Consider the following 21,218-nt stretch of genomic DNA (forward strand, 5'->3'; position numbering starts at 1 on the left):
TCATTCTAAAAGATAATCAACTAACATAAAAATAGTCATGAGTATATAGCACATGTACAGTTTTTGCTAATCTTAAACTCAACATTAAGAAAGCAACCAAATTTTTAAAACAACAGGCAAAAGATTTGAACAGAAACACCACAAAAGAAGGCATATGGACAGCAAATAAACACAAAAAATGCCCAATATAATTTATCATTGATATGCAAATTAAAACCCCAATAAAAGAGCATTATATACCTATAAGAATGATGAAATAAAGCTGTTAATAATGTGTGCTGGTAAGGATGCAGAGCAACTGGAATTCTCATAAATTGCTGGTAGGAATGCAAAATGGAAAACAGTTTGAAAATTTCTAAAGTAAACATACACTACCACATCATCCAACAACCTCACTCCTAGATATATACCCAAGAGAAATAAAACTTACATTTATACAAAAACCTGTATACAAGTGTTTATACAGTTTCATTAATTATCACCCACTACTGAAAATAACTCAATGCCCTTCGACTGTTGAATGGATAAACAAACTGTGGTGCAAAGGGATACTATTCAGCAACAGAAAGGAACAAACTAGTGATATGTGCAAAAACATGGATGTATCTCAAACACATGTTTTGAAGTAAAGGAAGCCAGATTCAAAAGTATATACTGTATGGGGCAGATGTGGGTGGGGGAGGGGATGAGTGTATACATACATAATGAGTGTGATGCACACTGTCTAGGGGATGGACACGTTTGAAGCTCTGACGCGGGGGGAGGGGTAGGAGGTTGGGGTGCGGGGGGGCAAGGGCAATATATGTAACCTAAACTTTTGTACCCCCACAATATGCTGAAATAAGAATAAAAAAAATACAAAAAAAAGTATATACTGTATTATTCCATTTACATGATACTAGAAAAAGCAAAACTACCAGATCAAAAAGCAGATCCATGGTTGTCAGTGCCTGGATGTGGGAAACGAGATGACTACCAAGGCACACAAAAGAACTTGTGGGGATGAACTGTTCTATATCTTGATTGTTGAAGAGCTAGTTACATGTTTGTGCGTCAGAAATCATTGAACTGTACTCTGTCAATTATGCTTTAATAAACCTTAACAAAAAAAAAATTTTTAAAGAAATATGGCATAAGAGAGAGTTTTTGAAGCAGGGAAAATGAAGGTCTTTATTGAGAATTAAATGAACTGTGAGGTTACAATGCTTGTTGGGCTATCCTCAAGAACAATCAAATCCAGGAATAATGCCAGGGATTAAGTAAAGATGGAAGACTAAAAATTAGATGTCAAAGTCATCAGTGAATGAAGAAAGATAACTGGCTTTCAGCACACTCATGCCATACAAAAAAATCTCAGGATCCTCAAAAAAAAAAAAAAAAAGCATTTTGTATAGGAGTACAACAATAATTTGAAAGCAAAAGCACAAGACAGAGTAAACGCAGAAAAACTACTACTAAAAAGAAAAACTTTTTGAGAGTAAATGTAAGGATAATGTGATATGTTCATATGAATATGACATTCTATAGAAGAGTTCATATCAGATGATAGTAATCCCTTTCCTATAAAATCAACATATATATGTGTGTATATATATGTATGCACATATATGGAAATTAGACAAAAATTAGAAGAAATGACATTTAAAAAATTGAAAAATAAAAGAATTTATTTAAGTTAGAGTTAACGTGGATTTACCTAGTATAACCTCTCTGACTGAAACTGCCTATATTAAAATAGCATAAGGCCCCAAGGCAAGAACAGTGATATGTGATAACTCTGATTTCTATAAAAGTATAGATATAGCTAAAAGTTACCCAGCCATTGTTCCCTAACTTCCCTACTGCTGTAACTGCTGACAGCTTAAGTGTCATGTATCCTTGACAGGGGCAAGATTTTTTACTTTCCCCATTGCTTCCATAGATAACATCAGTATTATAAAACCTAAGACTGGTCTTTGAGATATCTTCCAGAGTTTGCCTTCCAACTGATGTTAACCAGACCAGTGCCCTTGCGTGGGAACCCATCCAACAAGTCCTGTAACCCCCTATCCAGGAAACGTCCCTGCCAAGAAGACAATTTCTGCTTCCCAACCCTATGAGTTCATTCCCAGCCAATCAGTAACCCAATTCTCTAGCCCCTTGTTCACCAAACCACCTATAAAAATCTTAGCCCCAAAATTCTCAGAGAGATGGATTTGAGAAATTTCTCTCATGCCCTTGCCTGGTACCTTGCACTACTAAACTCTTTCTCCATTGTAACTCCTGTTGTCTCAGTATATTGGCCTTTATCTGGACAGTGGGCAAGGGACCTGGTTGGGCGGTAACATCCTCACTAGTCAATTCTTCACTTTAGTCAGGTGCTCTTATCCTGTCTCACTTTTATTCCCAAACTCCTTTTTCTTTGCCTTTATAGGCTTCTACTCCTTGTCCCTCTCCATCCCTTCTTTTGCCTAACTCAAATTCTGTGTCTTCTAAGAAAGCACACCTAATTAAACTATTCCTCATTAATATAATATCTGTTGGTCTTTAAATATCTACTATACTTATTTGTGTCATATAATTTAAGTATCTAAGCTATATCAAAGAAGCCTTTCTAACCACAATGTAGCTAAACTCAACTGAGTTGAGAAAACTGGGTTCTGACAGTTATACATTCCAAATTTGAATATCTGAAATCAGAAATACCTTGGGAAATCTATTATTGCCATAAGACAAGTGATAAAGTAGCATTCTAATACATATTTGGCATCTCAACCTATTCCACAATAGACTCATTTTGCTGGATGAATCAACAAACTCCAAACCAAAACCACAATCAAAAAACCCACCTCTTTTTAGAAGATGCATCCCGATCTCTGGTAGGAAAAATATAGTCACCAAATCGATTACAAATAGGCAAGAGAAAGAGCATGCCTTTTACCCCTTTTCCAGGGCACAAGACCAGCCCCAGGCAAAAATTTGTAGCCTTTCCTCCGGGGGGAAAAAAAAATCATATCATCTTGTGTTCTCCTCTTTGGCCCACTAATGCCATTTCTGAAGCCCTAAACTTTGCTGAATCTAATCTCTCCTCACTCTCACCCTCAAACAGAAGTATATCTAGATTTATGATTACAGAAGTGAAATATACCAAGTAATGGTGAGATACAGAGTGTAGTGGGGTAACTAAGTAGAGCAGAGGTAAATCTCACTAATGACAAGTAATCATACTTGAGAGTAAGTACCATGCTGATGTGCTTTCTAAATTCCCTGCTCTGCTAATCATAATGCTAATTATTAAAGCTGACCTGATGGGATTAATACTGTGTTTTCATAATGGAAATTCATCTTATTTTCATTACATTGTATCATTCTGATACGATGCTTTTTCTACCTACCTATAAATTTATCTATTTACCTTTCAACAGATTCTTGAGTTGCCAGATTCAGTTCTAAGTTCTATGTTTTAAAATGTGATTAAATGTATGAGATTATCACTTAAGTAGTAGATCTGATAACTTTAACCTACATAACAAACTGACTCTGTCTTCTCCTAAGCACATACTTATCTAATGAAGTACTGCTTCAGTCAGTACTTGGATGATAAATCCATTTAAGTGTCTCTTTTACTTCCATGCTGGTAAATACACACACCATAGTAAATATATGTAAAATTATAATTTATATAAAATTTCAATGCTTTGTTGGAAGTTTGCTATTAAATATTGACTACTAGGCCAGGCGCGGTGGCTCACACCTGTAATCCTAGCACTCTGGGAGGTGGAGGCGGGCAGATCATTTGAGCCCAGGAGTTTGAGACCAGCCTGAACATGAGCGAGACCCCATTTCTACTGAAAAAAAATAGAAAGAAATTAGCTGGACAACTAAAAATACATATAGAAAAAATTAGCCAGGCATGGTGGTGCATGCCTGTAGTCCCAGCTACTCGGGAGGCTGAGGCAGAAGGATTGCTTGAGCCCAGGAGTTTGAGGTTGCTGTGAGCTAGGCTGACGCCACGGCACTCACTCTAGCCAGGGCAACAGAGCGAGACTCTGTCTCAAAAAAAAAAAAAAAAAAATACTGACTCCTAGATTTAAATGTAATAGACATTAAAACAAAAGGTAACAACACAGACTTTAGGGTTGGGGGAGATACAAAAAGAAAGTGCCTGGGAAGGTTTTCCAGAAATGATGATGCTTAAGTCTTAACAGATGAGTAAATGTTAGTTAGGAAAAACAAGGAAGGGCACATCACATATTTTAGAAAAGGAGAGCAGCATGTATAAAGACACAGGGACAAGAGAACTTGATATGCTCAAGAATAGCACTAGCCAACAGAATTTTCTGTAATGACAGAAATATTCTGAATCTGTGCTGTTCTATACAGTAGCTAAGGAACTAATTTTAAAATTTTATTTAGTTTTAATTAACTTAAATGTCCATGTCTAAAAATTGAAAAAATATGGCAGGAGTAAAGAATGCAATGTGAAAGAAAGGCAATATAAAAGGCTGGAAAGATGTGCAGACACAGATCCTGAAGAGCCTAGCACGCTTGCCAAATAGTTAATTTTTATTCTGAGGGCCAGAATGAGCCATAGAAGGCCTTTAAGAAGTCAAGAAGCAGGATTACCTTTGCATTCAGAAAAAAATCACTCAAGCAGCAGTGGCAAACAGACTGAAATGCGAAAAGAATGAAGACAAGATGGTTAGAAAGCTTGCAGAAATACATCAGAGAAAAGACATGAACTTAAATTTAGGCAGTATAACTTTACTTAAGTGAAAGGAGATAAATTTGATCAGCATTAATACAATTAAATGGAAATAATTTAGTGACACAGCTCATTCTTTTAAGGTGGCAGTGAGAGAAGTATTTGAGACATAGAGTAGATAAACATTCACTGAGACAGAAAATTCATGAGGATTTTTTGTCTTGTTTTGAGTGGTAGATACAAAAGAAGTTCATTTTTGATTGGATATGTGGGCATAAATTAAACAAATAAATCAGGAAATATTTGCATATTAAAAAAGCCTTTATTACACAGACTGAGAGGTCATCAGAACCTAGGTAGAAGATGGAGCCTCATTCTCAAATTAATTATAACAAGTTTTCTTCAAGTATCTGAATCAAACTATTTTAAAATTACCATTTAAAAGTTGTTTTTCTATTTTAATTGGTAATACTGTCATAATATTTTATTATAAATATTCAGCACTTCAGTACATAATAGAAGAAAAATTAATATTCCATCTCATACCATGCTACTCCCTCATACCAACCCCTGCTAACACACAAACCCCTCAAAAGGCCACACTGTATTCCACTTCAGGCATTCACAGAAGCTACTCCTTCAGCTACAATACATTCCAAGCCCCACTCCCAGTCCCAAGACATGTACAGACAATCCCTACTCATTTTTAAAATCTTGGTAAGAATCATTGCCTCAATTTAAAGTTTCATCTAATCTGATCTAGCTTTAGACTAGATTAGATACAGTGTTACACGTTTTGTTGTATATAACATTTTGTATTATTCCCTTTGGAGTACTAATCATAACTCTACTTAATCACATGCAATTTTTTAATGCTTCTTCCTAACTAATCAATTATTCATTTAACAAATATTTGCATGTCTACCAGTTGTTCTAGAAGTTGGGGAGCCATCAGTAAGAAGAGACAAGAATTCTGCCCTCAACTTGCACTGGGGAAAGGAGAGTAATAGAAAAAATTTTCACATAAATAAATCTTCATTTGATATTTTTATTGGATAAATGCCACAAAATTCTGTAAGAACCAAGGACGCATGGATCATGTCATTATGCTTACTATGCTAGCCCCAATGCCTGGCCCATGTTAGGCACTAAAATGTTGAATAAATGAGGAAAATTTTCACTCTGAGACCTAAGACATTCATTTTCAAAACAACTTTTAGTAACGGACTATAGAAATGATCCCTGAAAGTATAGTCTTTCAAAACAACTTTAAGAATGCAGCCCAATTTATAAGTTAAAAATTGCCTGTTATTAATAATTAGTTTTCTTCACATCAAGTAGCTTTCTGAAATTCATCGCCATGTACTCTATTTATTTACATCCTACTTTGTCTTAAGGACAACCCATCTTTGTATCTTGCTTAGTTCATGCTTTTTCTATTTATTTACTTTCAGTGTAACTACTACCTCTCTCTTAAGCAGTTTCTTACTATCCTGTTTGGTCTGTTCTTTCCTTAAGTGTATGTCAGATATATTTTCTGTATTGACTTCGGGATTATGGTGCCTCTATTAATAAGATGTCTTTATTACAAGGTCCTAGTCTGCCTAATCCCAAACATGCACTACTAGCAAATTGTAGGAAGAGGCCAACGGTGCCACCAAATATCTGAAACAACCCCCCACTAAAAAAGAATTGTCCAGCCCAAAATGTCAATAGTGTCAAAGTTGAGAAATAAAGAGTTAAAGAAATTGGGTCAACATACCTCAATATACATTAGAAGAGAAAAATCCAAGGAACACCTTAATTATTCACCTAGTTACCTAATTTACATTTATGTAACAAATGGAAACCAAACCAGTCATAGAGAATTACTGAGGAATATGCACATGTACAAGATATATGGTTACCCTGTTGAAAGCTTAAACACAGTTGATTTGACACTAGAATAATTATTTCCCTGCATTTAAATGTTTCTTCATTGCTACCTACTGAGGAAACTAGTCTGACCCTCTCATTAGCATCCCCTGATTTTTATCTCATGTAAGTCTGTTTTGCCCTCTCATAAAATATAAGTTGGTAATGGATATGAAGTTAAAAGACAGGTTGGATCCCAGATTTGCCACAGTACTAGCTGTAGTGATCCTGGACAAATCACTAATTTCTCTTCTATAAGACTTAGAATATTATTAACACCTCATATATTGAAGATATATTTTATTAAAACATTTAGTAAAACACATTGTGTTCTAGGTATAGAGTTATTCTGCATGAAATTTCTTGGTAAAATGTAAGGTGATAAACAGATGCTAGATGTTATCAGATATTGGAAATACACCATTCAAATGTCTGAACTAAATTTACTTCTACCTGAGTACCTAAGCACAAATTCAGGAGACATATTCTAATTAAGCTGTGCTCATATTATTTCCCTTTATCTTTTACTAAGTTTATAAGTTACTCTTATAAAGCTATAATACTAGAATATTGATATTTATAGCACAATAGGCCTCATTTTATGCAAATCTAGTAGTTAAAAATCTAGATTTATATAAAAATGAAAAGACAAAATCTGGCGTTAATATGCCTTTAGAAGAAACTTATAATAATTTAAATGAAAGGTTTGTTGAGCATTGAAAATAATCAGACACAGAAACACTCAATATGTATATTTTATGAAAGATACCTAGTACATAAAGTATAACTTATTCCTTACATTGAAATAACTTAGAAAATAGACTGTGAATGCTATACAGAAGACTGATAGCGAGAAAAAAACATGTATCTCCAGAATGGAGGAAAGGGAACGGGACTGGCAAATTGTAGATGGGATTTCAATTTCATTTATCATATTTTATTCTTTAAGATAGAAGGTGCTTGAATGTACATTATATTAATCTGTACAACTTCTGGAGGCCTGATGTAGTTCATAAATAGGAAAAAAAAAGTTTTATAATTCCAAAGAGTAATTTGTTACCTTAAAGATTCACCTCTGTTGAACATCATTCCCAGAAGAACAGAAAATTTTAGGTTTATAAGAATCTCTTATTATCAAGGCTCTTATAATGGATATTGGAATCATTGTTCCAATCAACTTTTACCATTCAGAAGAGAAAACTATTCTAATTCTGCTTAAAATTCTCCAATGGATCTCTACTGCCTACAAGATAATATAAATGTTCTAAGATAGCATACGTGGCCTTCTTTGATCTAACTCCTACCTATTCTCCAACCTCATTTTGTATCATCCCATCATAAGTAAATTACATGCCACTTACAAGAAATAACCAATCCATTACATGTTGTTTACACATCTGAGCTTTTGCACACACTATCTGAAATATCTTTTCCCCATCTTTGTTCAATTGAGTCCTGTCTTCTAAACTAATCTAAAACATTTCCTTCCAGTTTTATCACTAGCTAACAATTACTTCACTATATTAAACAATACTTTGTTCACAGTATATATAAAATACAAAGACCTAGTATATAAATAAGTACTGTCTAAATGGTATCTCGGAGTCTTGTCCAATCTTATTTGTCAGAATTCATTGTTACCAACACCACACTCTCCAAACATATTCACATTCTATTTTGATTTACAACTTAAGACTTTTGGGAGACTTTTAGCTCCTTGACAAAGAGAACAATATTACTGCCTCTGTATTGCTGTGACAGTGATAGTAATACACCTAATAAATGTAGTTGAATTTTATGGCTGATAGAGGATTTGGCTGACAAGAGGGAAGGACCATCTATACTTAACGTAATGCTTTTTCAATAAAGGAGAACAGTTTTTAATAATAACAAAGATGACTAATGTAAAAATGAGCATCTGTACCAAATGACAATTTGCTTTAGAGAACATTAAAACAGGTAACAAAGGAAGTCTTCATATATCTAAGAAAACATTTTTAGAGCTCCTAATAAATAACTGCCTTAGACTTATAGTTTAGTGGGAAAGAGACAAAGAAGTAGACAAGATCAATAAACATTACATACAACGTCTGAGATGAGCAAGAATAAAAGAGCTAAAGCCTAAGAGAAAGTAGAACAAAGATGGTAAAAGGTACACTACCATTATTATTTAATTGAGGTGAGGGAGAAGCGTTAGTAATGGACATGATGGTTAAAACAGATGGAAAATTTAATTTCAGAGAAGACAAATTCAGGACAAATAGGGCTAAAAATGTAAAAATATGCATACAAATTAAAGAAATAATACAGATTACAGTCATGCATTCCATATAAACAATGGGATACATTCTGAGAAATGTGTTGTTAGATGACTTTTTCATTGTGTGAACATCATAGAGTATACTTACATAAACCTAGATAGTATGGCATACTGCACACTTAGGCTATATGGTATAGACTATTGCTCCTAGGCTACAAACCTACACAGCATGTTATCATATGAATACTGTAGGCAACTGTAACAATGGTAAGGTTTGCATATCTAAACATACCTAAACACAGAAAAGGTATAGTAAAAATACAGAATAAAAGATAAAAAATGGTACACCTGTAGAGGGCACTTACCATGCATGGAGCTTGCAGGACTGGAAGTTGCTCTGGGTGAGTCAGTGAGTGAGTGGTGAGTGAATGTGAAAGCCTAGGACATTACTGCATGTTACTGTAGACTATAAACACTACGTGCTTAGGCGACACTAATTTTATTTTTTAAAAAGTTTTCTTTTTCAATAATTAACCTTAGTGTACTTTAACTCTTTTACTTTATAAACTTTTAATTATCTTAAACTTTTTTAAGATGTAGCTGAAAACACAAGCACATCGTACAGCTGTACAAAAATATTTTTTTAAATATTCTTAGTTTATAAACTTTTTCCTAGTTTTAATTTTTTTTTAACTTTTTGTAAAAACTAAGACACAAGCACACACACTAACAACTAGGTCTACACAGGGTCCAGATCTTCAGTATCACTATCTTCCACCTCCACATCTTGTTCCGCTGGAAGGACTGCAGGGGCACTAACATGCATGGAGTCATCATCTCCTATGATATAACAATACCCTCTTCTGGAATACCTCCTGAATGACCTGCCTGAGCTTCTTTTACAGTTAACTTTTTTAAAAAAGTAAGTAGAAGTACACTCTAAAATAATGATAAAGAGTATAGTATAGTAATGCCTAAACCAGTAACATAATCATTTATTAGCATCAAGTATTATGTACTATACATACTTGTATGTGCTAGACTTTTATATGACTGACAGGACAGTAGGTCTGTTTACACTAGCATCACCACAAACACATGAGTGATGCATCATGCTACAACATTATGATGGCTAAGATGTCACTATGTAGCAGGAATTTTTCAACTCTATTATAGCTTATGGGACCACCATTGTATATGCAGTCCATCAGTGACCCAAATGTTCTTATGTGGTACATCACTATACAAGATAAGTAACTTGAAAGAGTAATTAGTTTTCAAGGCATATGAAACTCAAAAGCACAATATACTATACACTCTGGCTTATCTCCATGACTTAACTTTACCTAAATTCAGTGACTTAATTCTGTAAAAAGAAAGTGTTTTTAAGGCCACACTGGGTGGGAGGTAGGGGAGGAGAGTCAAAGTTTCTTAAAATCTCAACTCACTTTTGACATAGTTTCTCATTCATAAAATTCCCCAGCCTTGGTTCCAAATGTCTTTTGGCAATTTCCAAAACTCAAGACCACCCCTGAAGGACAAATATTAAACATGTCACAAATAAGGTTGTTAAATGTGCCATGAATTATAAAGAAAATGTCTAAAAATACTTTATAAAATAGCTATGTGGTAGAATGAATGTACGAAAGGGACAACACAGATGCCTGCCACATTAAAAATTTTTTACATAATTTGATAATAACCCATTTTAAGGTTAATTCTGCACATCTAATCAAACAGAACAAAGGCATAGAAAGTTTATTACCCAATTTCCATTAGATTTACATTTATGCTAACTTTTTAGCATAGAAAGAGCGAATGTATTGAAAACTCATTCACTCAACAATTGTTAAGTACTCAGCAGGTGCCAGGAAGATAAGGCAGGAGAAAATATAACTTTTCTTTGCCCACATGCACACATGCACATATACATGCACCCTTTCTCTTTGAACTTGATGAGAAAAAGCAAGCGATTATTAACACAAAATAGCATAAATGTTTATGACAGAGGAGAGAGTGATATCAGTGCACAAAGGGTACAAATCCCGAATCTAGAGAGGCTAAAAAAAGGATTCCTGGAAAAAGTGAAATCTACTCAGCTACAATAAAGTTTTAAAATATTCCAGGAGTTGAACCAAAATTAAGAATGTATAATGTACAAAAATGTTTACTTTATTGTTTGTAATAAACTGGAAAAAACCAAATACCCTTTAAAAGAATAGATGAATATTACATTTATATATTAGAATATTATAGAGCACTGAAAATGAATAAGCTATATCTATAGGCAACCACATGAATGAACCACATAAACAAAATAACTTCTTTGCGTTAAAGAATAAACACAAAAGAATGCATAGTATATAATCCCATTTAAAGAAAGTTCCCCAAAACAGGCAAAAATAACCTATTGTGTTAAGAAGTCAGAATACTATTCACATTTCTGGTTGGGGGAGGGGGGGAATTAGTAATTGGGTGGGGATATAAGGGGACTTCTGGGAAGTTCTATTTCTTGATATGGTGGTAGTTACAATAGCATGTTTACTTTGTTTAGTAAGGTGAAAGTTTAGTCATCTGATACTTTTTTCTACGTAGTTACATTTTAAAAAACAAAACATGTTTACAAAAACAGCAATGGAACAGCAGCTATTGTAATCTAGAAAGAGAAAATAAATATGCAAAAGCCCAGATGCACAGTGCTTGAGGATTCAAAGAGTTCAGCATGGCTCTGTAAAATGCTAAAAACAATATGTATATTCAAGATCATTGTGAGGATTAAAGGACATAATACATGTAAAGCTCATATCTGGTATATGTTATTAACAGGTAGTCATTAAATGTTAGCTGCTATTATTACTATGCTACTATTACTATATTGTTTGATGGTGGTGCTCAAGGTAGCATGAGAAACAAAGGCTAAAGCAGTATACAGGGAGCAGGTTATGTTGAGCTTTCTAAATCATATTATGAATTTAAGAATTTATCCTAAGGTTATTGGCAACCAATGGAGATTTTTACACATGGAGTAATATGAACACATTTGAGTTTAGGGAAATTATCCAATGAAAAAAAGATGTGAAGCTTAAAAACAGAAAAGATATCAAGAAGAAAGGGGCTATCAACAATCTTGCAGAGCAAGGTCCAATATATAGAGAAAGGAAGAATCAGAAAGGGACTGATTTGAAAATCAGTATGTAACAATTTTTGAGAGAATAGCTTATAATTTTCTCAGAGTTACATAGTTAACAAGCGACACCTACAATATGAACATAATGTATAAACTCCAAAAATCACAATTTACTACAACATCACAATGTAATACTTTCTATATAATTTTAACTCTACATAAATGGCAACAGGACATTCTTTTCAAAAACTGTTTGTTGGCCGGGCGCGGTGGCTCACGCCTGTAATCCTAGCACTCTGGGAGGCCGAGGCCGGCGGATTGTTTGAGCTCAGGAGTTCGAGACCAGCCTGAGCAAGAGCGAGACCCCGTCTCTACTAAAAACAGAAAGAAATTATATGGACAGCTAAAAAAAAAATACATATAGAAAAAAAATTAGCCAGGCATGGTGGCACATGCCTGTAGTTCCAGCTACTCGGGAGGCTGAGGCAGGAGGATTGCTTGAGCCCAGGAGTTTGAGTTTGCTGTGAGCTAGGCTGACGCCACGGCACTCACTCTAGCCCGGGCAACAGAGTGAGACTCTGTCTCAAAAAAAAAAAAAAAAAAAAAAAAAAACTGTTTGTTAAAACGAAACTAAAGGCCGGGCGTGGTGGCTCACGCCTGTAATCCTAGCACTCTGGAAGGCCGAGGCGGGTGGATCGCTTGAGGTCAGGAGTTCGAGACCAGCCTGAGCAAGAGTAAGACCCCGTCTCTACCAAAAAAAATAGAAAGAAATGATTTGGACAGCTAAAAATCTATATAGAAAAAATTAGCCGGGCATGGTGGCGCATGCCTGTAGTCCCAGCTACTCGGGAGGCTGAGGCAGTAGGATCGCTTAAGCCCAGGAGTTTGAGGTTGCTGTGAGCTAGGCTGATGCCATGTCACTCACTCTAGCCCAGGCAACAAAGCGAGACTCTGTCTCAAAAAAAAAAAAAAAAACAAAACAAAACAAAACAAAACTAAAAACTTTTTTTAAAGTCTTCCAGAATCATCATAATTGTTACCAACTACAAATTATGCAGGTGTGTGTAGATATAGACCTATACACACATCTATATATATATACATATACACACACATACACACACACACACGCATATAAAATATCTCTATTTGTATCTCCCAAAATTCAGATTTTCCAAGGCATAAATTAATTTGGTGTGGATCTTTAATGAACATCCAAAACATAAATACCAAATTATCACCATTGCCAACAAATATTTAACACTAGTATGAAAATATTTTTATTAAGTTATTGTTATTTCAACAACAACCAAATAAAATGAATGCTCTGAGGAATTTCTACACATTAGCTACAACACTGTTAATTTGGTGGCTCTACAAGCTTGAAAAACAATGAACTGCTGTTCAGCATAAGCAATGAATCTATTAGTAAGTGATACCTTCTTTGGTTTACTAGATGAATATAAAATGTCAGACAGATAGACCCCAGATATAAGCAACGATTTCTTCTTACTGGTTTCAGAGCTATTCAAACTACAGAACATAAACAAGCTGCTTTCATTATGACCCTCTTCCCCCGCCCCAGCTTCTAGGGTCTAGCATTCAACTTTTTTGGTTTATAACTAAACCAAAAATAGTCAACATCAAGCTAAAAGCAACAGTATAGACATCATGATAATACTTTTTACCATTCTGGTGTAAATTCACAACTGCAAGAAAATGTGTAATCTCGGTTGACTCACATTAGAACACGGAATGAATTATATATAGTACATTAGACAACCAATGTATAAAATGTTTGGTTTTGATTGATAATTTTTACATTAAAAATTGGGCCAGAATTTGCTATATCATTAAAGTTGGGTCACGGAAACAGAGATTCACTATGCTTTCTCCTATTTCTGCCCATATTTGAAAAATTTCCATAATGATTTTTAAAAATTCTGCCCACATCTTCTAGGAAAGCTTTTGATCTTCTACAAAGAAAGAGTAATCAGGGTTTGCATAGGGTGGGTATAAAAGAGAACTCTTACACTGAATGGAATGTGGAAAGTAGCATTTCTGTGAATGCTACTGCTTAAAAACTAACAAAACTACCAATTCAATCCCAACTAAATATCAAAATAAGGACAAAATCCCTTACGACAATATTTTAAAAAATTCACAATCTGACTGTATTTTATTTGATCATTTGCCATTTTTGAGGAAAGTTCCAAAGAGATGAAAAGGTGATGCTCATCATTCTTAGAATTGGGATAGAACGTAATTTTATATCCACACTAAAACTTAACATTAGCAATCTACTGTGGAACAACCTTGTCCCACTAACTCCACGTTCTCACCACCACCCATTTTCAATTGTAAGAGCAAGAAAGAAATTTGGGGATATTATTCTCTGATTAACCCATTTCAAGGGAATCCTTAACTTTGTTAATGTGCATTCAAATACATAAGCCCCTGTTCTAACTCCAGGGCAGGAAGAAAAGGCCAAGGAGACCTAAATCCAGGATACTTTACCCCCACCCCTGAAATTCAAGGTTCTAAAATAAAATGAGAACAGCTTTACTAAACTTTTAAATGAAACAATCTGACCAGGAAGGGTAAGACTTGCTAATTTTTTAACCACGTTTGACCTGGTATAATGGTTAAGATAGAAATATAGACCTGGATGTGAATTCTACCTTCATATTTACTAAGTGGAAAAGTCTTGGGCAAGTCATTAAGCCTCAGTTTCCTCATCTGTAAAATGAAGATAAAAATTTTACTATTTTATACATGAAAATTAAACATGATAATACACATAAAAACTTAGCATATACCTAAGACATGGTAAGAACTCAATAAATATTAGCTATCATTATTTCAAAGAGCAATTCTTGGTGCCAAAAAACTTGTAAGACAATTTATATATTATTAATTATGTACTTTTAAGGGCTGAAAGTCATTAATTCACAAGAACATAATTTGTAGAGGAATGAAATTGCTTTTAAACACTTTTTTTTGGTAACAATCTTGAACTTATAGAAAACTTTTTAAATATAGTAAGAAAAACTTTTATTTTCCAACCATTTGAGAATAAATGGTCCACATAATGTCCCATCACTCTTGAATTCTTTAATAAGTATTTCCTTATAAAGGCATTTTCTTACAAAACAACCATTAACATCAGAAAATTAACAAGGACACATTATGCTCACTGCTATTGGGGTATCACTGCTCTTAAGCCCTTTCTCAGTGACCAGTACGCTGTGCGTATATACCTACACACACATTTATTAATACTTCTATATTTCTATACCTATATATAATGAAAACCACAAGTTTACACCAATACTTCATTTCCAATCCAACACTACAGACAGCATTCTAATTTTCCCTACTTCCGTATTTGTAATTCCCTTCTCAGACAATAAGAAGCCTGGCTCCCACTACCTTTAATATCTATTTATTTTGATCAATCTCCCAGTATGTAACCAATCTCTCATCATAGCTGTCTCCTCTTCCCCGCATAGATAACCTTTCCTCACCCCTCTTGGACCCAACACCCCTACCCCATGTGTAAAATCTCCTCATTCTGTTCAGGCCCCTATATCCCTCATGCCTAGTACCCCTCCTACAAAAACATCCTCCCTACCCTAATCAGGCTCTAACATCCCTTATCGTGCTGACCCTCCACTAAGATGCCTCCCTGCCCCCCCACCAGGCTCTGATGCCTTGCACTCAGATACCTTCATGCATGAACTCTCTTCTCATCCCATCTGAGCCTCAATACGCCCTCACCAGACTGCAATCCTACGCAGACATCCCAATACCCCCTGCTATCTGTGGGGCCCTGAAAGCTCATGCAGGGTCACTTCCCATCCCAAATAGATGCCCTCCTCATCCTCTGATCCTGTTCCAGTCTGGACACCCCTTGCTCAACCACCCGACTCTCCGCCACACCAGGACACTCTCCTTCACAGATACCATACCCGCTTGCACTCTGACATCCTGTGTTGGCATACCCTTCTATGCAGACATGTTTCTCACCCCTTCCAACTCCATCAACCCACATGGATGCTCTCTTCACCTTGTCAGGCTCTGACATCCCGCTCCTCCTGCAGAACGTGGCTCTGCCTCCCACACATCCTGTCCAGTATGGATAACTCTACCTTTGTTTGGTTCCACTTAATAATTTTAGTACTGAATTGTTCAGAAAAGAAAAAGGAAAAAGACATTGAAGAGCAACTGATGATATTTTGAAAAAGGAGATACCAGCGAATAAACTATATAAGCACCTATAATTTGAGCTAATTAAAAGAATAATGTATTTGTCAAAATACACATTTTTTTCCACTTAAAGAAACAGTACTCTATTCTTTTATACTAATTCCTTCTAAATTTAAAAAGTCATTTGAAAATTATGATACATAAGGAAGCCTTGTCTTTCTTTTCTAGCCAAACATGCACTTTACGTAAGTATCTTACATAGACCTACAGAAAATCCAGGGAGTTTAAAAAAGAAAAAAAAAAAAACCTACTAATTTTACTTTGAGAGTTTAAAAAATATAGCTAACTCTTCCAAACACTAAAATTAAGTATTTTTTTTAACATATCCAGAACATGTAAGTTTGACTTGTTTTCAGTACAATAATGATTGTATAGTTTCCAGTATACTTATCCCCAGATACAACCCTGCAAAAATTAACCCTGATTGTTAGAGGCATAAGACTTTTTCCTTGCTCCTGGATTCTATGAGAAAGGATGTTTCAGAAGCACAATCTCTTTTCACTCCTAGGTAAGTAAAGTTGACTTACCTGATGATGATTTTGGAATGAAGAACTGAGCAGACAAAGCTCAGTTTTGTTCCTCTTGTCCTTGAGAATGAGCTATCAAAGAAGAACATACTTGCAAAGACTCATATTCTGCTATGCTTCTCTAGAGTGCCTAGGACTGGATGGATAAATTGGCCAATCCCAGACCACCTGACTCTCCCACAAAGCTATTCCTCAAATCTGGCCTGTATCAGTAATAGAGGATATTTTGGCTTGCATCTTTCTCCTTGTTTTATTTCTCAAGTTGTTCAGAGCCCAGGGAGAAAAGAAGGATGCTATTTGACAGTATTTCAGCAATCTAATGTCTTAATATACTGTAGCAAAGACTGCTCATTTTCCCAGTTTTGACTTAAAAGGGCTGCTTTAATTTGAGCTTCTTAAACTTATTGCAAACAAAAAAACCCTTAAACCTGAACCAACAACAGATGTTCCAAATGAAAATAAGCTGACTTATCTGATCATGCTTATTACCCATTTAAAAAAAATAAAAAGCTTCAAAGGCTCATAATTCCTCCTTATAGAGACCATAATTTATACTTCAAGTCCTACTTCTTACTCCCACCCTATACTCCAATGACCCTATAATGTTGAATATTTTCAGAATATATCATTATTTAGACTTATTTATCTTTGCTTATACTAGTCCTCTGCCTGTTCCCTCCACCCTACTTTCCTGCTGCATCCTCTAACTCAGGGGTCAGCAAACTATGACTTGCAGGCCAAATCCACCTATTTTTAGACATAAATTTTTATTGCAACACAACCATGCTCGTTCATTTATGTATTTCGTTTGCACTACAACACAGGGGTGAATAGTTGCAATAGAGACCAGGTGGCTCTAAAAGCCTAAAATATTTACTATCTGGCCCTTTACAGAAAAAGTTTGCCAATCCCTGCTTTCACTCAATCCTTTGAAGGCTAGTCATTTCGAAACCTTCAAGTCAAAATTAATTGCTTCCTCTTCTATCTTTCCATTATATTATACCAAGTCTAATACTTAATATCCCTGATCATTTTGAGCTCTTTAGAAGTAAGGTCGAAACCCGATTCCTTGTGTAAACAGTAAGCTTTCTGACCCAACCCACAGTTCCTGCCTGTCCCATAAAATAGAACTCCCACAAACACTTTTCACAGTCTTGGGGTAAGTACTTCGGAAGAAGTTTCTGCTCTTTAGCCCTTAGTCAGTCCTCCCAAAGGAAGGAGGAATAATTAACATTGGCTACACCCTCATAGTTGTCCCTAGTGGGATGGATTAATGTTTTAAAAGTCATTTTTCATTAATGGCCAAGGCTCCTGCTCACTACTACCAATGAGAAAATTGAATGGTAAACTCATTGGACTAAAGCTTACTTGTATTTTAGAAGAGGCCTGGAGCTTCAGCTATACTGTCCTGGATAGGTTGTTAAATTCAATTCAGGGGGTTAGGGGAGTTAAGGAAGTCCAATGTCTCATTTTGGTCCAGTTCCAAGTCATGTTCTTCAATGTAGCCTTACCATTAAAAAAGCTAACAATTTTGATTCCTGATTTCTAAGTCTATTTCCAGTTTAGAAGCCAGTAAGGAAAAAACATAGAATTATACCCTAATTAACTGTCACAAAGTAGGACTCAAGATATTTGATGATTGACTGACAACGGTAAATTAATTGGGAAAAAAAATCATTCCTTTAAAATGTATAATGTATCAATGCCACACATACCATGTGTTAGTGATTAACATGATTAGGAAACCATTTTTTGAAGAAAAAATGATCAATTTAGAGTTCATATTTAGACACTCAAACCAAGCCTAACCTATTTCTTTATCTAATATATCTGTCTCAATATTTTGCTATCAGCTCTCAGCTTAATTAAATTCACATATGAAAGAATCATGGATATCACTGATTCAAAAAAGTATTCCCCATGTTACTTAGTATTGTAAACGGTGTCTCCCATCTAAAAAACAAACATCCCCAGACCCCAGATGCCTCCAGTTAGTGCTCCATTTATTTGTGCTTCCTCAAAACATAGCTCTTAAATGAGTAGCAGTTTACTAGAAATGTTATCTCCACTTGCATATACCTTCATTATTTTCTAACCTATTACAATATGGCTCCCATCTCCATCGCTCTGTTGAAATTTATCCAGTCAAGGTCACCTAGAATAGGGGTGGGGAAACTTTTCATGTTGGAAGGCCGTATTAATTTAGATGTAATCAAATAAGGCCGCATTCAAGAAACTTCAATTAGATACACTTAAAAATGTACATCATTTTATAAAAATGTAACTACTATGTAGTTAATAATTTCAAAAAATAAAAACTATTTGTTAATTTTAAAGTTAACTAACATTTTAATGACTTTGTTGTGTCTGCTTTTTGTTGGAAAGCATTTGAATATTTGGTTGCAGCATGGAGGTTTGCAATTTCAGTTGATCCTCTAGATGGGTATCAGTCATTTGTGACCTTAAGGGCATCTTGATTTGGTTAGGTAGGAGAATGTAGATGTGCAGCAATAAGTGGGTGAAAAGCAAGAAAGCATTTTTAGAGCATGTTGCCAAAAGTATGGGTATTCTACTGCATTTTTCCATATTTCAATTGGATCTTTCTTGGCATAAAACAATGATTTTAAAATGTCAACTACTGAGAGCTCAATCAATTCTATCTGTAGTTCTTTAGGTGCCTTGGTGATATCAACTAGGTGAGGCAGAAATGTTAATTAATTTGAGTGTGATGTCATGATTCTCAAAGTCAGTGAAGCTTTCACAGTATTCTCCAATTAATAGGTCTATAACTGCTGTGTATTCTTCAAATGATTTGCATATATCATCCTGCTCATCAATGACCTTTGCTAAATGGGGAAAAATGTCCATCCGAAATTTCCTTTTGAAGAATTGTTTTGAAAAAAGATAAGTTTTTTTCAAAATGCTTGGATTTTTTTGCCACATATCATATATAGACTTAGTTTTACCTTGCAAAGAAATATTCAAGTCATTTTGATTTGACATGATATCACAGAGAAATGCTGAATTCCTACAGAAATCTTCTTTCAATAATTCACATTGCTGATTCTGTTCTTCATAAAAGTTAACTATCTGTTCTCACAGAGATAACATTTTGGTTAACACCTGTCTCTGCTATAGCCAATGCACTTTAAATAATAAGGCAAATCCACACTGAATACCTCACCATTCAACTTTAGCATGCTATGAAACTGACCATGCTATGTTGCATTTGCACCAATACAGTTAGCAATACTTATAACTTGTTGCAAAGTGTCACTTAAAATATTAGCTTTAGCACAGAGATTTTGTTGATGCAAGATACAATGAAAAGAAATGAGAGCATCTGGATCTGTTAATACTTTTTTTATCTGTACAATAAACCCTTCATGTTTTCCTGTCACGGAAGGTGCACCATCTGACACACACTCACTAAATTTGCCAAATTCAGTCCAACTTCATGACACTTACCTTGAAAGCTGTTGATGATATCTATCCCCCATGTTCTGCTTACAAGAGTGGCCTAAAGTAACTCTTCCTACCAAAGAATATCTTCTGTTATGACCCAAATGAAGTATAAAACCTGCACCAACTCAGTAGTATCAGTTGATCCATCCAAAGCAACTGAATAATATATATTTTCCTTTTCAAGTATTGTATCAAGTTGTTCTGTTAAGTGAAGGCTAATCATGCTGCCCATCTGTCATAGGTCTCCTTGAAAGAGGCAGTTGATTTGTACTCTGAAACATTATCAGGGTCTAAGCATCCTATAACTTTGACAATGTATTCTTTCTCAATTTCTACATCAGTGAATGGCTTCCCCTTTTCCCCAGGTACATAAGCTACTTTATAACTTGCTTCACTGGCATTATTTCCAGGTCTTACTGCTGCTTGAAAGAATTGTCTTTGCCTTTGTTTTTCATCTGTTAATTTCTGCAATACAACCTTTTGTGCCTCTCTCTCTCTAGTTTAAAATATGTGTTGTCCTTATGAGTGTTATAATGCTGATGTGCACTGAATTTCTTTAATGTTGATACTGCAGTATCACGAAGCAAGCAAATCAACTTATCTTTGGCAGAAACAAGATAATATTGCAATTCCCGATCCTCATTAAAAAATTTGGTTTCTTCTTTTAGCATTCTCTTGGTCTTCTTTGACATGACGGGTTATTAAGCAGACAGAATTAAAAAATACTGTCGAGCTGTGCAACTATTCACAAATTCCATTTCAAACAGAAACACAGTACACCGCTGTCACAAGCTGATAACAAACTGGTGTTCTAGACCCCCATAAACTCTTGTCAACGAGCCTTATGCAGTAGTGGCGCCAGTTGGGCAGGGGAAGTTAGAACTAAATCATGAGCACAGGAGTCATCAATTTAGCCATTATGGCTTACTAATGTTCTAATTGTGCTGGTTAATCTGGGAGGATTATTTCATT

General features: G+C 35.1%; 1 protein-coding gene and 1 pseudogene across 9 annotated transcripts in view; both read right to left on the reverse strand.

The window, feature by feature from the left end:
• LCORL (ligand dependent nuclear receptor corepressor like) overlaps positions 1-21,218 on the reverse strand; it is a 163,301-nt gene that overhangs the window by 133,281 nt on the left and 8,802 nt on the right. The gene's annotated exons all lie outside the window — the stretch shown is intronic.
• Positions 5,866-5,942, reverse strand: LOC123637524 (annotated as a pseudogene).

The sequence above is a fragment of the Lemur catta genome, chromosome 4, assembly GCF_020740605.2.
Source record: "Lemur catta isolate mLemCat1 chromosome 4, mLemCat1.pri, whole genome shotgun sequence".
NCBI classification, from domain to species: Eukaryota; Metazoa; Chordata; class Mammalia; order Primates; family Lemuridae; genus Lemur; species Lemur catta.